The sequence below is a fragment of the Phascolarctos cinereus genome, unplaced genomic scaffold (assembly GCF_003287225.1).
Source record: "Phascolarctos cinereus isolate Bilbo 61053 unplaced genomic scaffold, phaCin_HiC Scaffold_5;HRSCAF=322, whole genome shotgun sequence".
NCBI lineage: Eukaryota > Metazoa > Chordata > Mammalia > Diprotodontia > Phascolarctidae > Phascolarctos > Phascolarctos cinereus.
In genome coordinates, this window is record NW_027555958.1 from 384761136 (window position 1) to 384773445 (window position 12310).

Sequence of the window (12310 nt, forward strand, 5' to 3'; positions counted from 1 at the left end):
TACTCTGTATATGTATATCTATGTCATCTTAACCAATTGAATTTAAGGATAGGTCATGGGCTATTTTTGCTTTTTCTTTATATCACATAAACATGACATAGTGCTTGACATATTAGTAAGCACTTAATAAGTGTCATAAATTGATAGAGATCTTTGTCAAAATTCATTCTATTATTATTGTTGTTGCTTTCAGTCATAAAAGTGAAAATCTACTTCATATGAAAATACTGAGAGTCCTCTGAGTTGTCACAGTAGAAGATACATGAGTTGGTAATTCGACACAATTATTAGAATTGGTAGAAAGTACTCATAGGGAAGATTTTCAAAGCCACAAGTAGATAAAACAGTTGGGAGCACTGCTACTGAAGCCGCTGAACATCTTAAAGCTGGTGACATACCCTTTGAGGGTTCAACTTCAAGATTAAACTAGGGTGAAAGTTAACAGTGAAGGGGTTTTGAGTGGCATATCTAACTATACCTAGATGTTTGTATTCAAATATTTCTCTAACTCACATTTTTTAAAAAAAGTTACACTAATATTAGTACATTTCTATTCTTTGCTATTTAAACAGAAAGCTTCATAGTTGAGTGGAAACATTTGCTAGTCATCAGCTCTGCTCTCCATGCCTATAAGAAGTTCTTATTCTCAGAACATATCATGGTAAAATACAAAAGGCATAGCACTACAGGGTCAGGAACCTGGGTTTGAGAACCAGCTCTGACCCGCTCTGATCTTGAACAGATCATTTATGTTCTCTACACTGCAGTTTCCTCGTCTATAACATGATCATCTAAGTCCAAATGATCTCTAAAATTCCTTTCCCATCAACCAGCTTGTGAATTGTAGGCTCAGGTATTCCTAGCCACCTAATTAATATTGATCCTTGAAGTTACAGGCACAATACAGAAGAGGAAATGAAGTAAATTCTAGAATTCTCACATGGCAAGCTCAAAATCTTCAAAATGTCACTGATTTCAATATGCTCAATATAACTTGTTTATTATTATTTTTTAGGTAATTGGGATTAAGTGATTTGCCCAGGATCACATAGCTAGTAAATGTGAAGTGTTTGGTCTGAGGCTGAATTTGAACTCAGGTCCTCCTGACTTCAGGGCTGGTGCTCTATCCACTATACCACCTAGCTGCCCCAATATAACTTCTTTATAGATCTCCTTGGTAGATAGACAGGGGAAAAGGAACAAAAGACTTTCCAAAGGTCCTAACCACGTGGAGTAAGGAAGCTAATCAAAGCCCACAAGATAATCATTTTCAAACTATAAAGCACTATACAGATTTTAGTTATTGTTGTTATTCTCATGAGGTATAAGGATAAAGATTGGAACTGTAATTTAATTGGCATCAGGAATGATGAAATACCCCCTATCAATGCAAGGAAGCAATTTAATTTATTCATTTGTTTGTTTATGCAATTTGCACTCTTAGAAAATTGCCTACATCAAAGAAAGGTTAAAGGGCTTGTCCAGATTTATAAAACAGCTGTGTCAACTTTGTTGTTTAGTTATTTTTCAATCATGTCTGAGTCTTCATGACCCCATTTGGAGTTTTCTTAGAAAAGTTACTTGAGCGATTTGCTGTTTCCTTCTCTAGCTCATATTATAGATGAAGAAACTAAGGCAAACCAGGTTAAGTGACTTGCCCAGGGTCACACAGCTAGTAAGTGTCAGGCCAGATTTGAATTCACAAAGATGAGTCTTCGTGACTCCAGGCCCAGTGCTCTATCTGCTGAGTCACCTAGCTGCCACATACGTAAAATGAAGGGAAAAATACAAGTCTTCCTGAGCATGAAACCAATTCTCTATCTAACACATTACACTTCTTATTATTCTTTTTGTTGGTGGCAGTAGTGGTACAGTAGTTTGTTTGTTTGTGTGTTTGTTTGATTTGATTTGATTTTTGATACCGGTCTCCCTATCTCATCCAGGCTGGCAGTGTTGTGGCTACTCACAGGTCTGATCCAATGCTGGTCAGCAGAGAAGGTTTGATCTGCCCCATTTCTGACGTGGGCTTAGTCATCTCTCCTTAGGTATCCTTGTCTCTCCCCCACTCCCCCCGTTTGGAAGTTCACCATAACTAAACTTAATATGGTGCTAAACTTAATGTGGACCAATTGGCTTTAGTCTCACTGCAGCTCAGAACTCCAGAGCCAAAGCAATCCTCAACATTCCCAAGTAGCAGGGATGATGGCATGCATGTCCATACCTGACCCCTCACCATATCATTTTAATTATTCATATTGTCTCTCCCTACATAAGATATGATAAATAAATTCCCTGCCTCAATAATGTACTGAGTGTATAGTTTAAAAGTGACTAAAAGAAAAATGAAGAAAAAATAAAGCACATTTTGACTGGTGAGAATTTTTGTTCTTAAGTTGTTTTTCAGTTATGCCCAATTCTGTGTTCCATTTGAGGTTTTCTTAGCAAAGATACTGAAATAGGATGCCATTTCCTTCTCCAGCTCATTTTGCAGATGAGGAACTGAGGCAAACAGAGATAAGTGACTTACACAGGATCCGCATAAGTAGTAAGTGTCTAAGGCCAGATTTTAACTCACGAGAATGAATCTTCCTGATTCCAAGTCCAGTACTCTAGCCACTGTGCCACCTAGACTGGTGAGGATAAAAGTCACTAAAACTCCCAGAGATTTATTTGAGTTCATTACATATATGGATATGGCTATGGCTATGGATGTGTGTGTGTGTGTGTGTGTGTGTGTGTGTGTGTGTGTGTATATATATATATATATGTATGTGTATAAATATAGAGACATATACACATTGCATCTCATCCGATAGAAGTCAATCCAAGGGAAAGAAAGACTTGATTTTGAGTAACACAGACACACATCAAAGAACTTCCAAGACTACAGAGATCATCACATCCTGATAAATGGAGGTTATAAATGCTAGAGGGAGGTGTGGGGAGTGATGGTTGCAGTCACATTGGGACATTTGTACAGGCTCTGTATGTTTCTGAGACATCAGATAGTTCCAATTTTGAAGGGCAAGATGCCACCTAAACTGCAATTGTCAGCAAGTTTAGAACCATTTCAATGCTGCGCAATAGCTTATCAACCAACCTCTCTGGAGGAATAGTTCAGGGCCTGAAATTCTAGAGGGACAAAAGCATCAGTGCTGTTGGGAAGTAAGACACTGTGCCTTTCTCCTCTAACTAAAGCAGTGCTTAATTGAGGGCAGAAAATATATTCAATTAAAACATCTGTTTCCTGTACTAGAGAACCCATTTTTGTTTAAATCTTCATGATGTGGTGACCCAGGTTAATGCTAGAAGGTTGCTCACATTTGCATTTGGTAGCAAATTAATGGAAAGTGGTGTCAGGGTCAGTTACTGTGAATTTAGAATATGTTGATCAAATGTCCTACCTGGTCATTTACATAGGATAGAGAAATTCAGAGATTTAGCCAGAAATTGAATGTCCATAGCAATGAGGCAATTGATCCAAAAATCTCAGCAAAATACTTTGGATATTTATCTCAGTTTCTTGCATGTGGATAAGAATATTATGTGGCTGCAATTAAAACCAGAAGGGTTAGAATGACCAGGCTTTCATATAGATCAATTATTAGAAGAAAACACAAAGGAGAAAAGAAAAAATAAATAAAAGCCAAAGACTAATGATGACTCAGTTTGAACCAAAGTCATGGATTTAGTTGGTTTTTGTTGTTTTTATTTTGTTCCATCTTAGCTGATTGGCACTACACAGAAAAAAAAAGTTGTTACTTATCTAAGTGACATGATAGGAAAAACATTTTAGTGGCCATCAATAGCTGCACAGAATACTACATAGAATAATAGTAGAGTGTGGGGGTAGTAAATCAATATTAAAGGCTAGGTTTGGCTCCAGCATCTAGTCTCACCTAATTTAAGAGGACAGACAGAAAAAAATAAAATTATTAAAGGAGGAAGTGGGTAAGGAATTGTGCTAGAGGGTTGCAGAATTGAGTTAATTGGGGAAAACTTCCTGGGGTGTAGAGGTAGGCTTTCCACTGTTAATTAAATAAGGGACTGATGTGGTTTTTCATTTTGCTGTCACACAAGAGGAAAGAAATTGTTCTACATTTATAAGAAAGAATGTCAATACAGAGTAATTCATCATCCTGAAGAGATTGCCCAAGATGGCCAGGGGTTCAATTGAGTTTACTTAAGGTGAGTTCTAGGACTTTCTGACAGGGCATAGAGGGTGGCAAATTGCAGGAATGTGGTAGAGCACAAAGACTGAGATTAATTAGCTGAGTGGACACTTAGATGAGCAGGAAATAAGTATCTAGAGCTCTATGCCAAATTTATGTGGAAAAATTATGAGCTAGAATGTTAGGAATTTTAGAAACTGTTTGAGATATCTTACCAAAGGAAGAAAACTAAATGGCCAGTGGCCCAGGTGGTTATAGGCAGAAACCAAAACTGTGGATGACTAGAGGAATTGATACATCCAGGGTCCATAAGCTTGAGACCATAATGAAGCAAGGGCTGGACCCAAAGACGAAAGTTTGTTCAAGATCTCTCTCTCTGAGAAGGGGACATTTTTCTAATACCATGTGGATAAGAAATGCTATGTTTGAAAAAGCAAATCAGGAATTTCTAGGTTACCATGCCTTGGAAGGGAGCAGCCTGTATTAAGTCTAACTTAAAGGAGTCTAGCCCCAGTGGGAAAGTATTATCTTTCCCTTCTGTCCAGGAATTCCTTGAGTCAGAAGACATTGGTCCTTCTCAAGAATGAAGGATGAACAACAACATAGATCTACCTTTGTCTCATAATTCCTACAGACTACATAGACTTCTTTATTGAATCAAACATTTGCTGAATCCAACTGAATTAGAAACAGAAAGTTCTTCAAAATTAGATGTGATCTGCCCCAAGTCCTCAGGACCTTTGGACTCTGACTTGGCTTTTGCGGGTAGGGTGCTAAGAGGCAAGGTTTCAAGTGAGAAGCTACTCCTTCAAAGTCACTATATTCATGACTTATGTACACAACTCTAGGAAATGGCTTAAGTTAAAATGTGGAACCATGAAGGAGAAAGTTGAAGATGGCATTTCTGGGTCTGTATTTCTTTACTCTCAGTTTGGATTACAGAAGTCTAATATAGTTGACTTTAGTCTCACCTTCTCAGGGCCATAGCTATTACATTTTATGCCTGGTTGGGTTCTTGGGTACTCTGAAGGTGCAGAAGGAAGTTCGCTTTTTTGCCATTGACTCAAAATCCTGTTAACTGCATTCTCCCCATATTACAGTCCCAGAGATTACCACCCCACATCATATTAGATTTTCCAAAGGTTCTGGACAGAGGTATTCTGCAGTCGGTTCCAACTGGTATGGGAGAGCTGATTAATAAATTTTCAATGTGAGTATTTACGCCTGTGAAATTAGCAAACACTATATGTCAGGGCTTGATTTATTCATTGTTGATCTTCAAGACATAAGAAGATGATAGATAATGCCCATTAAATTTAAAAGTGTGTCAAATATATGTTTCCCCCCCCATAGAGCCTATTGTTAAACATATACTAGCACACCACTGGGGCTGGGGTATAGTCTCTCCCCTCCATTACCTCAATTTCTGTGGAGAGGGCCTGGAGGTTTAGGGAGGATAAGGTTCATAGCTCATCCCAGGTCCTACATAACAGTAGTCCCCCAAAATTCAAATTGGCAGTGTCAGCTTTGGCTAAGCTGAAATCCAAGACCCTACTCCTTAAGTATCCTTGCTAGGCTGGTTATAACATTTGGCCTAGATTCCTGGCCTCCTAGATCTCCATGGCTCATGCTTCCAGTCCAGATATGAGACCTCATTCCTTGCAGCTAGAATATAAAAGAATAATAAAAAAAAACCAGAGATCCTCTTCTTGGGGTCACATGGCCAAGGATTGGGGACAAAGGTGGCATTCAAGCCTTCTCTTGCCACATGGTATGGGTGAAGGAGCTAACTTCAGTCTCAGATGAAAATGCAGCAAAAGCCAAGACCAGTGCTGAGGCAGGCTGTTTTAAAGATGCTGACAATCTCAACTATGCATCCACTGCAAAAAGGTTTCTGTCCCAACCACATGGTAGGTCAATGCGGGCCAAACCACATGTGCCCCGATCCATATTGTATTCTTCTAGAAGCAGGTGCCCAACATTATCTTGTAAATGATGACAGCTTAGCAAACCCGAAGGTGTTTTCATATGCACATGACCCACTGCACAAGTCTAACAGAATAACTTCAACAGCTAATAGAGCACCAATACATATTTCATAACAGTGCTCAAATTATAGTCAAGAATAGTTGGGTTCAAAATCCACCTCTAACATTTACTAATAAGTAATATTTATGTAGCATTTGGGGGCATCTAGGTGGTGCAGTAAATAGAGTAACAGGCCTGGAGTCAAGAAGACATCTTCCTGAGTTCAAATATTTTCTCAGTCACAAAACTAGTAATTGTCTGAGAGAGAACTTGAATATAGGTCTTCCTAACTCCAACTCTCTATCTCCTGTGCCACCAAGCTGCCTGGCATGACTATAGTGAAGACACTAAACTTTTCTAAATCTCTGTTTCTTCTTCTGTAAAATGGGGACAAGAATACCCAGGATACCTTCCTCATAAGGTTGTTGTGAGGCTTGTGGATATAAAACATTTTACCAACATGAAAAACTTTAAAAAGCTATAGAAGTTGTCACTATAAGGTATTCCAGTATTGCAATTTCACACACACACACACACACACACACACACACACACACACACACACACACTCACATCCAGAATAGGAAATTTTTCCAAGGACAAATTAATTTTTCTTTTTTTAAATAAACAGATAATTTTATTAAGCAAGAATAGTAATTAACATCTACGCATTGGAAAAAACATATACCTTAGTAATTGTCATTATGTTGGCTTGAAGTTTTCTTATTTCTTTTAGACTACTTCTCTGCCCAGCCCAACAACATCATGGCCTGAAAATGGATCTATGCTAACAGTCGCCATGGCAGAGAAAGGAGGCACCTAGGTGCCTCAAGGGGCACCTACAGACCAGCAAGAATTGGCTTTGGAGAACCTGTCCTTATGGGATATTCCCTGATATCCAGTTACCAAGCCCCTATGAGGCACGGGATATCCACTTCCAGCTGGATGCTGACCTGCCCCTACTTGCTCTCATCCTCATCTTGGCTCAAACACTCCATTTTGACCTTTGGGGCCACCCCATTACCCCTCTCCCAATGGTCATTGGTTGAAGGACTGTCTGCCCTGCCACTGGTCCCCAAAGTCCACAGTGCCTTACCATGTGCCCAGCTGTTTTGTCCACTGGGCTCAAGGCCTTTTTATCTGCCATGAAGCTGAATCCTCCCTTATTTGCTGCCCACCCAATTTATAGCATGAGCTCCTTGAAGGCAGAAACCATCTCCCTTTTCTCTTTGTGTCTTCAGAATTTGGCACCATTCTTGCCAGATAGTAAGTGCTTAACAAATGCTTTTTAATTCCATGATGTGGGAATAAACAGAGTGTATGGGAGAGCAATGCTTAACCTTTCCACATGTCCGCCTCACCAGCATTCGATATCCTTGCTATTTTTGCTTCTACACCTTTAAGCCTTCTCATCTGGAAGCTTTCAACTTCTTGCTCAATTCATGAAGGGAAAATGATAATGGTGGTAGTGAACCAGGTATAATACTTTTTCACAATATCTGTATTAACTCAAAATTCCTTGTCTCTAGTGATAATATAGGAAGGCAAAATTTTGAGTTGACTTTCTTTCTTCTGTCCTTGGCTAATGTTAGAATTATCTTGTAGCTTATTTTCCTTTAAACAACCATTCAAAAATAATCCCTCTTGACAGCCTGGTAGGTGACACCTTAAATTTTCACTGTCCTTTATTAATAGGAGGAATAGTTTCACTATTAATCTCTAACAGCTGCCTCGTGTACTTCTGGCTCACTCACTGCTATATATCAGAATTTTGAATCTTTATAAATACAGATATGTTTTTCACAACAGGATGTTTATATCCCTTTTAGCAAAGTTTGCTTTTAACCAACTTTAATACTTCACGATAAATGCCATTCTTGGCTTCCAAAGTAACTTCATTTTCTTACTGTATTTGTAAAATGTGAGTAGAATGCACACTTTGCTTTTAAAATTCTAGCTACTCTGTCAAATAAATAAAATTTCATCACCCTAGTGACAGTCATCAAAAACGAGACAGAGTCTACAAGGTGCTCAGTATAAATCCAGTAGGCTGTATGATTGGCCTAATAGCCCCATACAGTTTCATATGTCCATCAACACAGCCAACCATAACTTCTCTTGTAGCTATGATAGTCATTTCTGCTTTGCCATCATAAATGAGTGTGTTAAAAATTGTTTCAGTATCTTCCACAGAAAACTCGACCTTACTAATGCCTAGTTCACAAGTATATTTCCGTACTTTAAATGAACTGTTTCTTTGAATCATGGAATTCTGTTTGCTTTCTCTAGTTATTTTTGCCCTACTTTGTAAGAATTTAAAACACTGGTCGGTTTATCACTTCTACAAATTCAGATTCAAAATCTTAGTCACTACACCACGTTTCACCAACCACTGATTAATCGGGTTATAAATTATACAACATCAAATTTTCTTTTTTGAAGCTGCCATAGATTTAACAGCTCTGATAAGCTTTTTACTCTCCAACATTTTTAGTGTTGTGTTGATTTCTGTTAATGGCAAGTTATTTTCATATTGAATATCTCTCCTCTCAATACCTTTATTTTTGGCATCTTTTATGATTTTGGTACACTAGCTTTTCTTGGTTATCTGATACCTTCATTTTACTAGTATTCTGAGATTCTTGTATTCTATATAGAAAGCTATAGTTAAGAGTCTATTGATGACCATTGCCCTCTATTGAGTTTCGACATGAGGCATCTCATTCTGAATAACTTGATCTGTGATCCCATGAGGGAATTGATGACATAACTCTGTAATGCTGTTTTCTATTTCAACTGGTCCACAGTCAGCAGCTGCACCTTCACTTTCACCTCAGCCATGAGGAGGTTGTGCTTCATACATTTGGGCTGAAGATTTCGCTTTTCAAGATTGGCATTTGCTTTAGTTAATTGGAAAAACAGCAGCAATAGGAACAAAAGAGGGGGAAAAAACAGTGCAATAAAGTTGAGGGAATTAATGGAAACCAGAAGAGTAAAAGTGTAGGATGTTCCAAACTCAATTTAATGATTTGGGTACAATGAGATTTCTTAGCCATCAAATTGAGAGTTTTCTTTTTCAAATTTGGTCAACTCACTACGAATAATTGATGTTCAAATAACATATTGTCATTGTGACATATGTATTTGAAGACGTAGTCAAGGTAAAAGGATGCTCATGTTAAGTGGCTGAGAAATACTTCAGAACATGTAATGCTTCATTACTGTGGTTAGTCTTTCTATAGCATTTCTCCTCTTACCACTATCTCTGCCTATTGAAATGCTTCCTTTCCTTCATATAATGTGAGGCTTTGCCTTATCTCCTAGGGAAGTGATCTTTTCCTCTTCTGCACTCCTAAATATTACCACCTTCATTGCCCTCATCACATACTGCCTTCAGTTGTTACTGGTGTACATGTCTTATCCCCCAAACTACATGGTAAACTTTTTGTAGTTAAATGATCATGCTTACTCTTATTCATATACCTCATAATGTCCAGAAAAAATGTTTTGCTTGAAGTAAGCGATCAAGGCATCCTTTCTATAAATTCAGCTATGTATTTTCAGTCACTAATCCAAGAAGCATTTATTGAGTACCTGCTATGGGCATAGCATTAAAAATAAAGTAGGTATTCATTCACATAAAAATAGAACAGAAAGGATGTTTTAGCATGAAATTCTGTAATCCTCAGAATTTCTGCTATTATTTATTTATGAGATTGTTCTCAGAAAGGATAAATCAATAAGCTTCAAACCCAGGCATGAAGAGCATAATCATTTGATGTCTATCACCTTCAATACATAACAACCTTGCCCCACTAAAAGCTTATTCTTATGTCTTATCAAGGCATAGAGACAACTCTAGATTCTCAAAAGCTGTGCCAGAAAGACTGTTAAGATTGATGGACTATGTATGAGATTCAAGGATCAGCTCACCATTCTCTGAAGTTATCATCCCCTATTTCTCTCCTTTTCACACTCAAGCTCCTAGAAAATATGGTCTACACCAGATAACTCTGTTAGTTGCTTCCACTTACCTATTCTTCTTCTTTTTATCCCTTGCATTTTGGCTTCTGACTCAGCTACTGGCCTAAAACAACCCTCTTAGAGATTACTGAAAATGTTTTAATTGCTAAACCCATTGGCGTTTTCTCAGTCCTCATTCTATTTGATCCCCTGCAGCCCGTGACATTCTTGATCAACCCTACTCAACTCCACCTTTGGCTACCATGATATCACTCTCTCTCAGCTCTCCACCACCATGTCTGAACATTTCTTCTTAGTCTATTTTCTGGATCAGAAACTTCTCTCCAGCCCCCATTTCCAACTGCCCCGAACCTCTATCTGGGGCCCTTTTCTTTTTTATATACTTCACTTATCTCATAAATTCCCATGGGCTCATCATCTCTATGTAGATAAATCCAAAATCTATTTATTCAGCTCTATTTTCCCTCCAACCCCAATTCTGTACCAGTTTTGTCTGGGAGACAAATATGCCTGCATTTCTTAAAAGCATCTCAAACTTTTACACATTTATTATATTTCCCAATGTATACATCGTTCCTCCAAACTTTCCTAATTTTGTTTAAAAAAAAAACTACCATTCTTCCATTTGTATAAGTTCATCAGAGTCATAGCTGAATATTTTCTACCCTCTGCATAATTAAGAAGTCCTATATATCCTACCTTTACAACATGGCTTACATCCATTCCTTTTTCTCCACCTCATGTACCCTCTACCCTATTCAGGCCCCCATCACCTCTTCCCTGTATTTATGCTATCCTCCAAAAGGAATCCTTTCATCTTGTCTTCCCCCTCTCCTATGCTTTCTTTATATAATTGTAAAATTGATGGTGATCTCATGAAAAAAAAAATCTTTAAGGAAGAACAGAACAGTTGTGGGGGAGGGGTTGTTGCCCCGACTATCTTTCCCTACTTACTTCTACTTTATATTATTCCTTGAGAAGTCTGGTGTGTTGGATCGTGCTGTGAATTGACTGATATCTTGGGCACAGAGAACATTGAAGGGTTGTGCTAGTGATGAATGTGCCACGAAATCAGCAACAAGCTGTCCTTGACATCTTCTGAACTATTTATACTCTATTCTCTCAGGATTGTCTACTGTCAAAGGTCATGGGACACTTGCAGTCAGAGGTCATGAGACCCTGACACAGCCTTATCTCCCTCTGTTCTCCTACAAAAACCCTGAGTTCAAAGCAAGTCAAACTGCCCACCATTCCCAGAAAATCCTGTCCTTTCCCATCTTATCTTTTCTCCACCTAGAACCCCATTTCCGAATATCCACTCCACCCCCCTCACCCCCAGCAATCTGTTCTGCCTATTGAAATTCTAACCACACTTCTGCCTAATCAAAGCCTTCTCTTATCATCCCTAAGAGAAGTAATCTAGCCTTTTCCGAATTCTTAAACATACTACTCATTGTACTTGTTACATAATATCTTTTCTCTTTGACAACATCACAACCTTTTGGAATGAAGGAATAGCCGATTGACTAGCAGAGTGTTTTGCACACAGAAGGTGGTAAATAAATATTTGCCGAATGGCTGAAAAAATGACATTATTTTATAGCCACTTATAATAGCTCTTCACTGTTGTCTGTGTTCAAGACAATAAGCAATTCATAGCAAGATCCAACACATAAGACTTTTTCAGGAATTGTATAGCACATGGGAACACAGAGACTTACAGTGAAAGACAAAAATGAGCAACAGACTCCTTCACCCCAAAAAGCCGTCCCATTCTTCCAGAAAGCAGAGGTCTTGCCTAGACCACTATTAATCTCTAAAACATTAAAAATCAACCTCTCTGTGATATCATTAGAATGGACCACAGACCGGATGCTGCCTGCCAGCAGTCTCAGAGTAAGAAGGAGGCTAGTGCAGTCCTTGAGGATAGTCATTGGGATATCTCACCTCAGGACTTAGGAGTCCTGGTTTTCTAGCCAGTACTGTATTGGGAATAAGGAGGCTTGGATTCTAATCAACTGTTCTGCTAATCACTATACTACTAGCTAGCTTTGAGACTTTAGACAAGTCATACAACCTTGTTCTCACCATCCTCATTTGTAAAAATGAGAGGTTTTAATTCTGTT

At 38.4% G+C, this 12310-nt stretch overlaps 1 pseudogene; it reads right to left on the minus strand.

Moving 5' to 3' along the window:
- Positions 1 to 8145: 8145 nt before the first annotated feature.
- On the minus strand, positions 8146 to 9041 carry LOC110219540 (DNA-directed RNA polymerase III subunit RPC6-like; annotated as a pseudogene).
- Positions 9042 to 12310: the final 3269 nt, after the last annotated feature.